A 14,349-nucleotide genomic window follows, 5' to 3' on the forward strand; every position below is an offset into this window, starting at 1 on the left:
CATGCTTTCCAGAAATTTTTTTTCAAACAAATCACCAGAGGACAATACTTTTCTCTGCCCTCAATGCTAAGCCAGTTTTTTCTACCAAAAATAATGACATAATAACTAATCAGTTTGTGACAGCTGTGATTCTCAACTGCTTTTAAAAAATACAAGTAAGAGCAAAGTTGCAAACAGAGCACATGTAGCCATTTAAAAAACTGAATAGGCAAAGCCTTACTCGGACTAAATGACTAATCAGCTGGACTTGCCTTTTTGGCTACAGATAACTTTGCTAAAGAGCCCTGCACACATCAGAAGGGTTCCTTCCCATCCATGTTCCTAACAAAACAAGCAAAGCTGCTAACACTGGATGCTGCAAATAACAGCAAAGGCACAGAGAGGAGGCCCTGCTGATTCTGTTTTATTCTTCAACAGATTTCTCTTCTCCACTTTCTTCTTCGGCTTCTTTTTCCTTGCAAGAATCCTGGCTGTTGGTTTCAGTAAAATAATTTTCTTCCCCATTCTCTCTTTTTCCTATATTTTCTTCTTCATTAAAGCTTTCTTTATCTTCAGTGAAACTTTTCATCTCGTGATTGCTGAAGGACTCAAATATTTTTCCACTTTGGCCTTTCTTTGGAACAAACTCATCAGATATTCCTAGTCCTTTTAGGGTGTTAGAATAATGCTTTTCTGCTGCCATTCTTGCATTTTTCTGAGCAGCTCTTTGAAATAGCAGTGGCCTGTGTTTTAATTTTTCTCCTAGTTCTCGTCGGTATTCTCTCATCCTTTCCTTTTCACTCTTTCTGAGAGATTTTATTCTGGATTTAGACATTTCAGCTAAACTTGGCTGTGAGTCATAAGCCTTAGTCCGGGTTGTCAGGAGTTTCTGCAATTCTTTCATTCTTTGTTTCTGCTTAGTTAGGATCCGAGTTCTCTCTTCCAACATTTTCTTTTCCTCAAGCGATCTGGTGGCTTGTTCTCTTCCTCTGGAAGATACTGTGGGCATCGGAGGGTTGTAGTTATAAGGCACATGCTTTGCATTTGGACTTCTTACTGGTGACTTGTGCCTTAGAGACTGATAAGCCCAATGTGTTTCTTTCAAATTTTCTTTATCTGCTTTATTATCTGCCTAATTTTTCTCTCTTTTAGTGGATGCATGTGAGGCTGCATGAAGATCAGATGGTTTGTAAACTAACAGGATTTTTGGACTTTTCTGTTCTGAGAGGTGCTTCTGATATCTCTCAGGAGGTTCTCCAGAATCAGCAATCCGGCTCTTAGACTTGCATTTACACTTCAACTTTTCAGCCCGTTCGGGATCCTTGGGCTTCCTTGCAGCAAAACTTCTGTGAGGTGGACTCTAAGGCGGAGGGGATGAATTCGGTAAAAGTTCTTGGGCTCTCCGCTGTGTCTTAATGTTTCTAAAGAGCTCTTCTTCTTTTAACCTGTAACTGGTAGTTGAACCCGTAAGTAGATCGAGGTATAGGTCTGGCTTTAAATCGATTTGTTTTCTTTTTAGACTTAACAAAGCCTCTCAGCGGCTTTTCCCGGATTGCTCGCTTTTGTTCCTCCCTTGCAATAAACTTTAATGGCTTTTGTGAGGCCAAAGCGCCCCTTTGTTTTTCTCCTTCATAGTCCTCGCTCTTCATTTTGCTTGACTATATCATGATGAAGGGGGAAAAAGACAAATTCTGGAACTGGGTTGGCTCGGAATATTTTCTTACACTCTGAATCTTCTTGTTTTTTGAGCAGTTTGTGTACCATTTCAACATCTGATTTATATTTCATGTTCTCTTCTTTTTTCTTCTGTTCTCTAATCATTTGAAAAGGCTCAGGTACTGTAATCTTTGGCACCCATTCTTTTGATTTCTTCCTTGTTTTTTTAATTGCTGGGAAGTCAGCATCTTCACACTGAATGTAATCTTTAACAGAAACGTTGGTCCACATGTTGATGAGCTCCTTAGCATAGGTCATCATTCTGCTTTTCTCAGGATGGTCTTTTTCCAAGTTGGGCAGCTCATCTTCAGAGGAAGACACAATCAAGGAGGAAGAATGACCTAAATCAGGTTCTGAAAGTGATGTGATTAACGAGATAGGGTGATAGTTCTTTTCTGATACACACATGGAAGAGACGCTAGAAGCTTCATCCCTGATGATCACTGGCTGCACTTCCTTTAAATTTAATTTATTCTGGTACATTTTCTCTAACTTTGCCATAGTTTCCATGTGGGCAGTCTTCAGCTCTTCTAGTTTCCTGAAATATTCTTCATTAGAGTGATAAATATCAGAAAAGTCCACAGGAGCCTCAGAGTTCATATATGTTAGGTTATTCACCCCGGAAATGATGTTAAAGTCAGTCATCGCCTGCGCCTGTCGCACTGCTTTCTTCTCATCTTCCTGTTCCTCCTCCTCTTCTTCTTCATCCTCCTTTTCCTCCAAGGCCGCCACCGCGGCCACCAGATCCTAAAGGGTCCTCGACCTGGGCGGCCGCGCAGGGGTGTTGGGCTTTACGGGGGCATGGACTCTGGAGGCCGCCAGCTCCGCCTTGTACTCTTTTCTAACGTCTCCCTCTCTCCCCCAGCCCTGACGATCACCATTCTACTGTTTCTAAGTTTGACTTGTTAAAAAATTCCACATATAACTGATAACGTGTGATAGTCTTGTCTGGCTTATATCACTTAGCATAATGCCCTCCAAGTTTTTCCATATTGTCCCAAATGGCAGGATTTCCTTATTTTAAAGACTGAATAATATTCTTGGGGTGTGTGTGTGTATGTGTGTGTGTGACATTTTCTTTATTCATCTGTTGAGGGACACTTCGGTTGTTTCCAAACCTTGGCTATTGTGAATAATACTGCAATGAACGTGGGAGTGCAGGTATTTCTTTGAGATTATGATTTTGTTTCCTTGGATATATACCCAGAATTGGGAATCCTGGGTCATAATGGTAATTCTATTTTTCATTTCCTGAGAAACCTCCGTAGTGTTTTCCATAGTGGCTGCAGCAATTTACATTCCCATTAGCAGTGTATAAGGTTTTTCTGCTCTTCACATTAAGCTATCATAAGTCCCCCTGCCCCCCCCCCCCCAATATTTCTGCAGTCTTCAGTTCTTTTTTTTGGCAACATTGAATGATACACCACCATTTATTAGACTACTTCTGCAATGTTGCATGGTTATTTTTACCATATTTTAACTCCGATAACTAATAGTGCATTAATAATCTTCAAATATAGAACTGTTTCTTCTTTTGAAATATTTCCTTGAAATAATGTCAAGAATGGAATTACTAGATCGTAGGGTGGGAATGCATTATAAGCCTGTATTTCATTTCTATAGTTAGCTTTCTTGTTTGCATAAAAGTAAAATCTCTTCCCTTCACCCAACACTAGCATCTCAGTCAGGAGTTTTATTTTTATCAAGCATTTCAGGTGTAATATTTTGGGGGGAATGTTTTATATATGGCAAAATTAAAGGAAGGAAATACACTGTTCCCCTTTCCATAATACAACACATCAGAACTCAAGTGAGGTCTATGTGCCGAAACCTCTGCCCTTCTGGTTTTCTTCCTGATATTGCATGAAGTGACCCGTATCCTACTTCTGCATAAAAGACACTTGATGAGAAAGACAAAGCTTTTGTTCTTTGGGTGAGTGATTCATTGGTTGATTGCCTAGCGTTTTCCACTTGGGAGCAAATTCCTTCTGTGATTTCCAGAGCTTGAAGAGACATTAGTTTGCTTTTCAATTTACATGGCCATTCTACTGAATCCAGCGCATAGCACTCTGCGATTGGAATAGCCCCGATACATAACTTCACATTTGGAATGTAAAGCGCAACCATTCTTAATAGTTTAGTTTATTGGCCACTCTTTTCTTTCCCCTAAGGTTACTTGTATATTAGTGTTTTTTAAAGAAGACTGCCATTTTAGTGCCACCCCATGCATATCCTCTGCAGTGAAAAGCCTTTTAAAAACAACTATAGTCCCTTGAAAAGCAAGTCACTCAGGATGAGGAAACATTGATCTCGGGGTCGGGGGGGTGGGGGGGGGGGGGAGAGGGGGGAGTGGGAGGGGCATGGAGGAGGAGCCAGTGAGCCCTTGTCTATACTGTTCCTTTTTCTCTTTTAACCCTCTAAGAAAAGTAAGCATGATGTATAGGAAAATGCATGGGCAGCGGGTCGGAGCCTCAGGGACGGGGCTGGGTAGAGCAGCGGGATTAGCAGTTGAGGGGCGGCCGTTTTTAAGGTCCATGGCAGACCGTCACCACCTGTATATTTGTTTTTAATTGAATGACTAGATTTTTAATTAAAGAAAAACTTGTATTTAAAAAAACAACAACCTTATGAAGTTTTAGGTCACTTCCAATTTCTTTCCTTCCTTACACCCTTTCAGCTAATCCAGGACTCTTGGCCTTGCTGACTCTCCCCTTCCGTGCTGTGTTCTGAGATCAGCAGGGGAAGAGTACCTGCTCTCAGCAACTGGGGGGCCACATCCCTGATTCCGTTACCAGGGAAACCAGTTTCAGATGGGTGCAAAGCAGGTAAAAGGTTCAAACATCTTATTTGAAATAATGAAATAAGAACGCAACCCGTAACTCCCTTCTCCCCCCACCTATCTAATGTCAATTTCCATGGAAACAGGATCAGAAAGGCCGCTGACAGCCAGCAACTGACAGTAAATGCAACCTGCTCTCTAGGTGGCAGGCATCCTTTTGATATCTGCAAATGCCAATTTGTACAATCCTGTGACATATCGTCGGGCTGGAAAGACTCTCTTATTTGAAGAGTGAATAAAACAGAATCTACCCAGCCAAGATGTCTGTCCTTCTATGTTTTATTAAACAATCATTCAGGAATGTGGTCCAGTCTGTTATTATTGCTTTCCATGACACACACTTTGTCAATACACAAACCTCCGTGTCAGTCATGTTTGTCTTTCTAATATTGGGGCTAATACTTAACAGCGTGATAGCCATCTCTTCTGGGCTGTAATTTATTATATTTTGACAGAATATGAGGCTTTCCATACCTTCAATATTGAGAGTGTAAATGTTAGTGTTGTTTTTAATCTCTGCACCAGTGTCTAAATAGGTGTCACATTGTCTACTAATTTATGTCCATTTTTAGATGTTTTGCCTTTTAGAAGACATAGACTCTCGGGATGAAATAGTTAGAAATCTTAACATTGACATTGAAATCATTGAAAAGCTCTAGGTAGTCCCCAGCATCTGCAGAGCCAATCCCCCGCAGGTAAGCGAGATACTGTTTAAAAAAAATGTCTCGCGATGGCCATAATTCAATTGAACATTTCAACACTGGATGAACGTGGAAAAATTACTAGAAGGGACTATAGGAAGGAGCAGCGTGCTTTAAAGGGATATCAATTCTTACCGTTGCTGTGTAGAAATGCTAGCTCACCCGTTCTATGGATTTTTGTTTTTCTAGTAGGCTTCTGCTAAAAACAAAATATAATTCTACATGTCATCTACTCTGAGCTCCTCTGTTACTATTAGATTTAAATGATTTATATTAAATACAGGAGACGTTTGCTGTTTAAGTTTTAAACTTCAATTGATTATTTGCACATAGTAAATATCAACTTGCTACCTATTAATGGTGGTACAAAATATATAAACTCTTAAATTTTTTAGCCAAACCTACCTCTCTGATAAAACACACCTTGTAGAGTTATACCTGTGTAAGAGTAACTCAAACCCAAGTCCATGCTGCCCTTGTCAGCCATGTACCTCTTAGCACCCACAGCTGAGGATGCCTTCCCGTTAGCCACAGCTGAGCAATATTTTCTAAGGGCGACGTGAGGACGAGTTGGTTGGTTGAATGACTCAATAAGAAAAATGCTGAAATGGATTTCAGTACTGGCCTTTATCCCCACTCATGGGGGTGGAGAAACAGTAAGATAAATCTGTTAGATAATATTATCATTAGCGAAAAAGACATTAAACCTACCATTTCTCTTCTTTCCTCAAATTGACTGTGAAGTGGGTGAGGCTGACATCCCACCTGGGCTTCCGTAAAATCATACACGTATGATTTCTTTAAGTTAAGTTGGGAGATACAGAAATGTGCATAAATAAGATTTTGATTTGATTTGAACAGAAATTTCCTTGTAGGGTGTGTGTGGCTCCTGATGTTGGCAGTTGACAGTTGTTCAAAGGCAGGTGGTGAAATGGCTAGCCTTGCATAATGGTGAGACCTTTTGGAATAGCTTCCAGGCCCAGTCACAAAAGTATCAGTGACTCTCCTGTTCCAATGGGAATTTTTTCTCCCAGCATTTCCACAATCTATTTCACAAGATTTTCCTCCTTGTCTGTATTCTGAGTCACTCTGTCTTATGGCTATTTCAATTTTAGGAATTACCATTCTGTAATTTGCCAGTAACTGAAATATTCTAAGTCATTTGCATCAACACCTCAATGATTATAGAATGTGGGGGAAATCATAGAAGAAATACGTGCCAATCAAATAAAACTAGAGTTGATAAAAACATTAGCCCAAACCCTAGATACAGATATGTCAGTTGTATAACAAGCTTATTACTTCATTTAACAAACATTTACTACGTGCAGGTAACTTTGGTAGGTGTTATTTGAGAGATACAATAGTAATTACTATGGTTAACACTTATTTAGCACTGACTGTACATCAGGTACTTTACTAAGTACTCTACTTGCCACATTTCATTTAAAAAATAATAATAAGACCTAGTTTCTGCCCTAAAAAAAAATCCGAGTCCAGGGCCAGGACTAGAATAAGTTGAGGAAGGCACACTACTCAAGCTCAAAGTTTAAGGTGATGACAAAAAAAAAACCTCAGTAATCAAGATATCCGTAAGGAAATGGAACAACAGAAACTCATTTATTGCTGGTGGAATTGCAATAAAAAAAGTCACTTTGGAAGATAGTTTGGCAGCTTCTTAAAAAACTAAACATACTCTTATTGTTAATCCTCATCCAAGGATATTTTTCCATTGATTTGGTTGCCTCTCATATACACCCCAACCAGGGCTGGGGATTGAGCCTGCAACCCAGGCACGTGACCTTGACCAGACTTGAACCTGAGACTCTTTGGTCCAAGGGCCGATGCTCTATCCACTGAGCTAAACCAGTTGGGATTAAACATATGCTTACCATACCATCCAGCAAACATGTTCCTTGGTATCTTCACAAAGCAGTCAAAATGAAACCTGCACAAGGATGTTTATGATTCATAATTGTTAAATTGGAAGTAACCAGAGGTCCTTCAGTAAGTGAGTGGATATGATGGTTAATTTTGTGTGTCTACTTGACTGGGGCCCAGGATGCCCAGATATTTGATTAAACATTATTCTGGGTGTGTCTAGGAGGGTGTTTCTAGATAAGATTGGCATTAGAATAGATAGACTGAGTAAAGCATATCCCTCTTCCTTCATTGAGGTGGGCTTCCTTCAATCACTGAATAGAACAAAAAGGCTGAGTAAGATAGAATTCACTCTTCCTGCCTGTCTTCCAGCTGGGACAGTCTTCTGTTTCTTCCTACTTGGACTTGGACTGAAACTATACCTTCGGACCTTCTGGGTCTCCAGCTTGATTCTTTATATATATATATAATATGCAAATTAGCCAGGACACCGTAATGTCACAACTGAACAGCAGGGACCTGAGGCTGCATGGTGCTTGGCCAGGGCGAGGAACCTCAGGCCGCGCCCCCTGCCCCGTGGGGCTTGAAGGGGACCTCAGGCCACGCCCCTCGCCTGGTGGGGCTTGATGGGGGACCTCAGACCACACCCCCCCGCCCCGGTGCCAGGCCAGGACACCTCACGCTGCGCCTCCCACCCCAGCACTAGGCCGGGGGACCTCAGGCTGCAACCCCTGCCCGGCAGGGCTTGACGGGGACCTCAGGCCATGCCCCCGTCTGGTGGGGCTTGATGGGGGACCTGAGGCTGTGCCCCCCCACCTGGAGGGGCTTGATGGGGGTGGGGCCGGCCTGGTCTGGGTCTCACCCAATGGGGGTGGGGCCAGCCGGGTCTGGGTCTCCTGCATTTTCAAAGCGCATGCGGGTGGTGGGCTCTAGGTCCTGCGGTGCGCCCCAGACTCTGACAGGAGGGAGATTTTATATACATTTTACTAATTTTCTTTCATCTCTGACACTTCTATTATAGAGAAAGGGCAAATAGCAATATTAAAATATTTCCTCTAATTAATTCCCTTTTAATGTGCACGAATTTCATGCACTGGGCCACTACTATATATATAGTAATATATTGAGTAATACTATGTAATACATTCAGGGGTTGGCAAAAGTAGGTTTACAGTTGTTCATATGGAAAATAATACAATAATAATAAAACAAGAACAAACTCTGTGTTTCAGGTACTCACAATTGTAAGTATACTTTTGCCCACCCTGTGTGTGTGTTGTGTGTGTGTATATTGCATTATCTATAATATATATTGCATTATCTATCTGTCTATATCTAAGCTATTGGTTCTTTTTCCCCAGAGAGCCCATATTAATACAATGGATAAATAAGCTGTGATACATCAAGACAAAGAAGTATTATTCAGCACTAAAAAGAAATCAGCTATCAAACCATGAAAAGAATGGATGAACTTTAAATGTATATTACTAAGTAAAAAAAAGCTAATCTGAAAATGCTACATACTGTATGATTTCAACCATATAGCATATGAACCAAGTAGGGGTTATATTGTTAACTCTGCTTTTAATATCAGTAAGCCTTATTTTATTAATTTAGGTTGCAAATAAATGTAAATATACATACATAAATATGAATTAAAATGTTACTGTTTTCTCCCATGCCTCAGTGGAGCATCTTTCACACATGGTTACATGGCCCATTCGGTTCACAAGGTGCCTCAGGGATGGTAGGCGCAGTGGAGGGAGTTGACAGTGGTGTCCTAAAAGCAAATTGTGATGTGTTGCAGATTCCGTGTACAGGTGAAGTGGATTTCTGTACTAAGGATTTCCAGCAGTGGGGTTGGAGGTTGAAAATAATACAAGCATAAGAAACCCAAAATATCAGTGCTGGCACTTGTACTTCGTGTATCGGGAACTCTTCATCAAATTATTAGATTAAAAAAAGATGAGGTTTTCTTTAGATCTAATAATTATTAGATTAAAAAAAGATGAGGTTTTCTTTAGATCTAATAAGAAGTTTGTCCCGAAGAAAAATTCAAAATGATCAAGAAGACTGTTTGACAAAAGTGGGTAAGGATGCACTTCAGCCTAATGTTGTTGGATTCTTTTGTTAAATGGCCCCTGTGGATTATTCCTCCCTGTGCACCTCTTTGCAATGTGAGGTTACTGCTAGTCCCACCAAAAGTCGGGGTGTATTTTTCTGTCCTCTAGAATATGAGCTGGCCTTGTGACTCCCTTTGACCAAAAGCACATGGGGGAAGTGACTTCAGCTAGTTTCTCTAGAGGTCCTTTAGCTTCCACTCTCACACTCTCATGTGTGAAGAAGTCTAGTCTAGTCTCCTGGGGTTGAGTGCTCATGTGGAGGATAACGGGGTACTGACAGCCAGAAGCAACAGCCAGACATAACTGAAGACAGCCCCAGTCAAACCCTCAGAAGATGGTGCCTGCACAAGGCCAGCAGGACAATGACCAGACTTCCAACAAACGGAATTGTGAACATTAATAAATCATTGCTTCAAGCCACTAAGTTTGGCGGGGTGGTGTTGGTCACACAGCAACAGGTAACTCACATAGGTGATTGTTAAAAATGATAGCTGGTCTCAGAATGTACCAACTTGTGTAAGAAAATATCGTCCAACCTGTCCTCTCGGCGTGGTGCAGCCCCTGTTCTCCGTCCTCATGAGCATTCTGAATAGCACCCTGCATGGGAGGCTCAGCAAGTTTTTTTGAGTTGGATCAGGCAGCAGATTCATTCAGGACCGCATGGACTTCTGGGAAAGCTCTGAAGTTGTTGGGCTGCAGGGCTCCCAGGGCTTATCACTTTGTTCCTGCAGGATGATGCATAATCATTCTAGCTAACCATACAGCTTGGAAACACTTATTCTTCCAATGAAAAACATAAACCTAACATTTCTAAGCTAATTAAGGAACCCTCAAAGCTAATTTAGATAATGATATTTGAAGCATTTGCAGAATCTGGAGTATGAACTCTGGACTCGGGTCCTTTACTTCCCAATTCACTGCCCCTAGAGTAGGGATCCCTGACTAGACAAGTGCTCACAACTACCAGGGAGATGGACATAACCTACACATCCTGTGGATCCATGATTTTATTGACGTCTCTTTCCTTTCTCCTTCCTCCAGGCAGAAACCTCAGACCTACATAAGTCCCTCCTTATCCAAAGTTTCTCTTCCCACGGCTTCAGTTACCCTCAGTCAACCACAGTCTGAAAATATTAAATGGAACATTCCAGAAATAAACAACTCGTAAGTTTTAAATTGCATGTCATTCTGAGCAGCATGGTGAAATTTTGTGCTATTCTACTCTCTCAGGCCTGAGACGTGAATCATCCTTGTCCAGCGTATCCACACTGTAGACACTCCCTGCCCTTTAGTCACTTAGGAGCCATATGAGTTATCAGATCAACTGTCTGTATCACAGTGCCTGTGTCCAAGTAACCCTCGTTTTACTTAATAATGGCCACAAGTGCAATGGATATGCCAAAGAGAAGCCATAAAGTGCTTCCGTTAAGTGAAGAGGTGAAAGTTCTCAACTTAATAAAGAAAGAAAAAAAAATTGTATGCTGAGGATGCTAAGATATATGGTAAGAACGAGTCTTCTATCTGTAAAATTGTGAAGAAGGAAAAACACATTTGTTCTAGTTTTGATCCTCCTTCTGACAACAATGCTTACGTCATTCACCTCACTTCATCCATCACGTAGATGTTTTATCCTCTCACATCATCACAAGAAGAAGGGTGAGTATAGCACAGTAGGTTATTTGAGAGACCGCATTCACATAACTTTTAATTCAGTATAATTGTTCTATATTATTATTAGTTATCATTGTCAATCTCTTATTGTGCCTAGTTTATAAATTAAACTTTATTATAGGCATGCATGTATATACAGAAAAAACAACAACAGTACACATAGTGTTTGGTATTATGCATACTTTCAGGCACTGGGGGTCTTGGAATGAATCTAGCCCCTGTGAATAAGGGGTCAGGGTGGGGCAAAAGTAGGTTTACAGTTGATCGTGTGGAAAACAATACAATAATTAAGTAATAATAAAAGAATAAACTCTGTGTTTCGTTCACTCACAACTGCAAACCTACTTTTGCAAACCCCCTCCTATATATACAAGGCCACTGAACTGCAAGAGGAGAGGAACTTCCCAAGGGAGCAGGACAGGACTGAGTGGAGGCTGGGAGGACGCTCAGGGGCCCATCTAGGAGGAATCAGGAAAAAAACAAGGCCTGGTCTGACTTTTGACTCCCACTCAGTGTTTTAAAATCATTATTTCTCCACTTTTTCAGGTCAGGGCACACACACACAAATACTGAAAAGATACAGTGGCGGGGTAGAGAGGGGGGAGACATAGAAGCTGCTGGTACTGACTATTCCAGACCCGCAGGGCAACAATGGGAAGTTCTGGCTATTTGTTTAAAACACACACAAAAGCCTTCTATCATGTAACACATATATAATTAAAGTCAATAAAAGTTGACTATTTCTATAATTGTTAGGAAAATTTTCACTACCCTGTGATATCACTGTGAGTCTCTGTACCTGGTCACCGCAGTCACAAAACTCAGTAGACAAGTCTAAATTAATGGGAGTTTAAAACTGTATATTGTAGAAAAAAATGTCACGTTATTACTTTCATAAACTCTATAAATTAGACACTAAAGTCTAAATATCTACTCATGGGTTAAATCAGAAGAGCTAATAAAAGAACTATAATTCCCAATTAAATAAAGTACAAAAATGTTCCAAGTTGCCAAATTAGCTATCTAGAATTAGTTGGGTCTAAATAAAACTCAGTCACAAGGGTAAAGATGGGAACTACATATATTAAGAGATTGCTATCTATGTTTCAGAGACCTGTATTTACCTCATTCCTTTCAGCATACTTCAGCCCATGTAGGCTGTCCTATCTCCCATCTCAAAACCAAAAGTCAAAGACAAACATCAAAACAAAAAAATTTCCTTAACTCCATGCCCCAGAGGTACTACTCCATTTGTCTTCTTCTTATCACATCAGTTCTTTTCAGAAGAATTCCATTCCCCAGCCTCCATTCCTTCACCCTCTGCCTCCATTCAACACACCCATCAGGCTTTCGATCCCATCCACACCATGGAAACTGCCCCTGACAAGGTCTCCAGTGCTCTCTTGCCAAGCCCACTGGCAAGGTCTTCATGTTTTCCTTGTTCTAACTCTGAGCAGCTTTTAAAACAGTTGACTACTCTGTCCTTCCAGAAACACCTTCTTTACTTTGGAGATGCCAAACTCTGCCAGGTTGCCTCCCACCTCTCTGGAGGCTGGCCTTCCCTCATGTCACTCCCTATCTACACTAATAAAAGAGAAAGATGCAAATTGACCATACCTCTGTGACGCCCACCAGCCAATCAGGAGGGAATATGCAAATTAGAAGGACAAAGCTGGCAGCAGCCCACCTCCCAGCCACTCCAGGTGTGGAGCAGCTGGGCAGGGCAGGACGCCTGCTATGAGAGGGAGGGCAGGGGGGGGGCGAAGGATCTATAGGAGTGGCACTCTGGCTGCAGCGAAGATGAAGACGGTAGACTCTGGCCAGAGTGAAGGTGGAAGGCAGCGGCCAGAGTGAAGGCCTGGGTCCAGGGTGCTGGAGGAAAACCAGTGCCGGAAGCCAGGGGAAGGAAGGCCTATTGCACGAATCTTCATGCAACGGGCCTCTAGTTTCTTTATAACCCTCCAGCCACCCTTGCTTTCCATCTCTAAAACATGCCAAGCTTGTTCAAGTTTGTCCAGTACCTTTGCACAAACTGTTCTTTCTGCCTGTTTTTCACATGGAGGTTCCTCCTCATCATTCAGCTCAAATATCGTTACCTTAGAGCAAGCATGTCAAACTCAAAGGCTAACATGGGCCAAATAAACAAGGCATGTGGCCCGTGGGCCGCGAGTTTGACATGCTTGCCTTAGAGAGTCCCTGACATCATTATCTAAAGTCACCACCCTCCCACCTTGTCCCCTTGCTACTGTTTTATTTTTTCATGCTTGTATTTCTATCTTAAATCCTTATTTGTGAACTTGTTCACTATTTTTCTTCCCCCGCAAGGCTGTTCACTCCTTGAAAGCAAAGTCAATATCTGTGGCAACCTGAAGATACACATTATGATAGCCAGGTGCCAACATGGCTTCCAGGCCCTGTGGAGTCCCTTCATACACTGAATCAGGGTTAATCTATGTGACCAATAGAATAATAATAATAATAAATGACAGCATGGGAGTCTTGCTTTCTTTGCTTGGATTGCTTCCTTTGGGAGAAGCCAGCAGCCATGTTGTGAGGTCATTCAAGTAGCCCCGTGGAGAGAACTGAGGCCTCTTCTAACAACCAGCGCCAATTTGCCAGCTATGTGAGTGAGCCAGCAGATCCTTCAGGCCCAGTCAAGCCTTTCATCGACTTTAGCCTGCCAATATCTGACTGCAACCTCATCAGAGACCCCCAAGCCAAGCCAGACTCACATTCCTGATCCACAGAGACCATGAGTGATAATAAGTGAGCATTGCTGTTTTAAATTATTCAGTTTTTTTGGTGGTTTGTTATGCAGCATTAGATAATTAATGCAGATATCTATATTTTATTCACTTGAAAAGAATGCTCAAACTGGCAACTGAATTCCTGCCCTTCACTTAACCATATTTGGCTTCACTGTGAATCCACATTCTATCATCAGCCTATCCACAAGTGTTTAATGATTACATGCTTTATGACAAACACTGCTAAACTAGAGATACAGAGATGAACAAGGTATGGCCCAGGCTCTCAAGTGGCTCCTGATAGAATTTAAAAGCCAAGAGAATCTCTCTTGATGGAATTTAGGAGACAAAAAAGAGCATTTAAAAAGTTAACATAAACTAGAAATTAAAGGATGATGATTTTAAAGGGAGGCAAGAGATCTTCAAGTTTGCTTACCCTGAGAAGTTTTCATGGTAGAGATGGTCATGGACCTACATGAAAAAACATGGCTTAGATCTAGAATATTTACGGTTCTCAAACTTTAGAGTGCATCAGAATCACCTGGAGAGCTTGTAAAAACTCAGAGTTCTAGACCCTATCTCCAGAGTTTCTGCTTCAGTCAGTTTGGAGTCGGGGTTCAAGAATTTGCATTTCTAACAAGTTCCCAGATGATGCTGATGATGCTGGTCCAGAGACTACACACTTTGCTGCC

General features: G+C 41.5%; 1 pseudogene across 1 annotated transcript; it reads right to left on the reverse strand.

Annotated features, from left to right (window-relative positions):
- Nucleotides 1-346: 346 nt before the first annotated feature.
- On the reverse strand, nucleotides 347-2,665 carry LOC307110671 (protein FAM161A-like; annotated as a pseudogene). The gene has a single exon. The product of its transcript is annotated as a protein FAM161A-like (transcript).
- Between the last annotated feature and the right edge of the window lie 11,684 nt (nucleotides 2,666-14,349).

This window comes from Cnephaeus nilssonii, assembly GCF_951640355.1.
Source record: "Cnephaeus nilssonii genome assembly, chromosome: 14".
Lineage (NCBI taxonomy): Eukaryota > Metazoa > Chordata > Mammalia > Chiroptera > Vespertilionidae > Cnephaeus > Cnephaeus nilssonii.